A 3,382-nucleotide genomic window follows, 5' to 3' on the forward strand; every position below is an offset into this window, starting at 1 on the left:
AAATACACTAAACAGAATGAGTAGAACAGAGTCAACGTTCACCACACATATGTCATGGCTTCTCAGCGCTCTTTTTTCTGGCAAGATTCAGCAGTGATAATCCCAACTCTTCAAATGCTTGTCTGCTAACCAACCAATTCTAAACGAGCTACTACAAAATGGACGTGAATTCGGGTTATAAGAGATTGGTGTCACCGTGAGCGGACTAGAGTGTCACCAGTCAGATATAAGGATATCTTCAAGCATTTGGGTATAAGCAGACTGCTGTTTTATTGGAGACCGTTTAGAGCTATCAGCTTTGTAATAATTATTCCATCACCCATGTTCATCATATCTTTCGTTATTTGTTTCATAATGCAGCGAGAATTCTAGTGTGACTGAGTTGTAGTTTGAAGTAGAAGTCGATGACTGCTGAGTTTACAAAACAGTCTTGTTCATTGATGGGCCTGAATACACTCTGGTTTTTGTTTTGTTATCACGGTTGTAACTGATGCAAACAGCATCATCCTAGACGTCTTCCGCAGACGTTACCAACAAAAGCATAGGTCAACAGGGTTAAGATGGAAACACAGTGGTTTATGTCAACCGTAAAAACTGTGGTTTGACTGATTAACCGGGGGAAAACTGACGGCAAAGGAATCGAATAAGGCTCTAGTTGGCCCAATCAGCGGAGGTGTTTTCTATTGACCGTTTTGATTTCTACTGAAAGTATAAGACCGCCGAGCTCTATACAATTGTGTTTGATGGTCGTCCAGAATGGGATATTCCATGAAACCTGTCTTACGAAAACGCCGCAGAATTTATGCATTTATGGTGATATATTATCCACGACACCTCCAAAAGACGGTTTTGATGTTGCTAGGAGAGTTATGATTTAAGCTTTTACAGGTTGAGTGCATTTACTATTGATGTTGTTGGAATTCGCAATTAGGTAAGTAGACACTGGAAGTATATGCCAATATTTGATACTGACAAATTGCAGTAGAAACAAACAATATGATAGTAGCCAACCATGGTAAAAAAATATAACTAATTCCAACGGAAGCGATTCACATTGTTCCTTACCACTTAGAGCGTTGGAAGAACAGAACGGAGATGCGTTTGAAACAAAGTATCAAGCCACTGTGTGGCTCTGTGGAGGTAAGAATGTTAAAAATTACACGTCTTGTAATTAGCAAGTTTTAATGCGCAAATAGTTTCAAGGACACTAACTCAAAAACTTTTTTTTGCATAGAAGGCGACTTCGCTGCCAAGATTGGGTCAACGGGTCCAATAAAAGGCACTTGGTACCACTTTGCGCAAAGCAGTGTGGAAAACTTTGGACAAACTTCAGTCCGCTCTAACAGAGTGCTTTAAAGCCGGTGTCGGAACAAGACTTTTTGTAACCAAGCGGTATGAATTATTGATAGATGATGACTGTCAAGTGAGGTAGTGAGAAGCTAGGCCACAAGGTGGGTAGTCTAGGTATCAGGTAGGCTACTCTTCGCACAGTTCTTTGGTCAAACAAAGTTCAATCTTGCTTACTTAATTGACCTTCTTACCGGTCGTTGATCAGGTGACTGTTTTATTTTAGCCGAGCTTGGTAATTAGCTTACAAACGTTTCGCCACCACACGTGTGTCCATCTTCTGTTTGCTTACGTGCGTTCATACACCGTCTGAAGGCTACCGGTTATTTTTTAACGTAATTGGGTAGTTAGGTGACAGCGTTAATCGTGGATTTACTCGTCAGTTTGTTCTTTTTCAGTTCCTGCTTGAGCCAATGGGCGAACACCACTCTAGCCGAACTCGTATCCTTCCCGATACTTGTGCACGGAGATGAGAGGAAAATGATCGTGTATTTCTGAAGCGAGTTTATGTCAACGTATTCTGGTGTAGAGCTTTCATCATGTTTGTTCCATATATCGTCCGCCACAGTCCTTGCGTAGGATCCTGTATGTGATATTTCTCTTCATCGTCAGATATAATTTTCCTGTTGGTTTCGACAGCGACCTCCCCAAAGTGTTTGCAGGTTTGTAGGCCACCGACATGCTGTTCCGTCGTAAGTATTTTGCCGCTATTTCGTTGATGTTCCTGATGTATGGAAGTGTGACTCGTTTGCATCCGTTATGTACTGCTGCGTTAGTCCCGTTTGGCTTTCTGAGTGATCTCCAGATAAAATCACTCGGGTGTAGATATCTCTGGGAATATTTTCCCGGGATTTTTCTTCTTTAATCTTGGATTCTGTTTTGCTGCAATGTGTCCCGATAAGTTTGAAAAGTGTGCGGATTAAGCTTAGTTTGTGGCGATTTGGATGGTAGCTGTGGCAACTCAGAATTCGGTCTATGTTCGCAGCCTTTCTGTAGACCTAATTTTGTGGCTATCTGTTTGATAATCCAGTGATGTCAGTTTCCGGTGTTCTCTGTGAATTTGATGTCTCCACAAGCAATGTTTACCAGTTGGCTTTCTCGCTGCAGTTCGTTCTTTTTGATGATAAAAAATAGCATCCACACGAGGGATCAGCACTTTGGGATTTATATCCGGCAATTTGTTTCAGCTTTTGCATCGTACTTTCTGCAATAAGTCCTGAAATCGTTGATCCCATTGATGGCCCTTATACTTGTTCGTAATATTGTTCGTTGAACTCGGAATGTGTAATAGAGCATGAGTCGAGGTATTGGTAAAGGTATCCTTTCTCCAGCGATTCAGTTGGCGTGCTGCCGTTACACGACAATTCGGCCACAGTTGTTATGGCAGTGTGGCGGTTCGGCTACCCTGAAGACTACCTCACCAGGAGTGTGTGGCAAGGAAATAAAAATAATAATGCCAGATTGAGTGTACCCTGAGAGAGAGGGTCAAATGTAACAGACTCACCATGAATTGTTCCTTTAAAAAATACTTCGTCGTTAGTCTAGGTCAGCGGATAAATAATAATCCAGTTATGATTGTTCAGTTTTCCCCCGGCTGGTCAGTCAAATCACAGTTTTACGGTCGACATAAACCACTGTGTTTCCATCTTAACCCTGTTGACCTATGCTTTTGTAGGTAACGTCTGCGGAAGACGTCTAGGATGATGCTGTTTGCATCAGTTACAACCGTGATAACAAAACAAAAACCAGAGTGTATTCAGGCCCATCAATGAACAAGACTGTTTTGTAAACTCAGCAGTCATCGACTTCTACTTCAAACTACAACTCAGTCACACTAGAATTCTCGCTGCATTATGAAACAAATAACGAAAGATATGATGAACATGGGTGATGGAATAATTATTACAAAGCTGATAGCTCTAAACGGTCTCCAATAAAACAGCAGTCTGCTTATACCCAAATGCTTGAAGATATCCTTATATCTGACTGGTGACACTCTAGTCCGCTCACGGTGACACCAATCTCTTATAACCCG

General features: G+C 41.6%; 1 protein-coding gene across 1 annotated transcript in view; it reads left to right on the top strand.

Annotated features, from left to right (window-relative positions):
- T265_00946 (hypothetical protein) overlaps window positions 1–3,382 on the top strand; it is a gene marked incomplete at both ends in the record, with an annotated part of 33,615 nt that overhangs the window by 13,558 nt on the left and 16,675 nt on the right. The window lies entirely within an intron of this gene.

Source organism: Opisthorchis viverrini (genome assembly GCF_000715545.1).
Source record: "Opisthorchis viverrini unplaced genomic scaffold opera_v5_10, whole genome shotgun sequence".
In the NCBI taxonomy this organism is placed as follows: Eukaryota; Metazoa; Platyhelminthes; class Trematoda; order Opisthorchiida; family Opisthorchiidae; genus Opisthorchis; species Opisthorchis viverrini.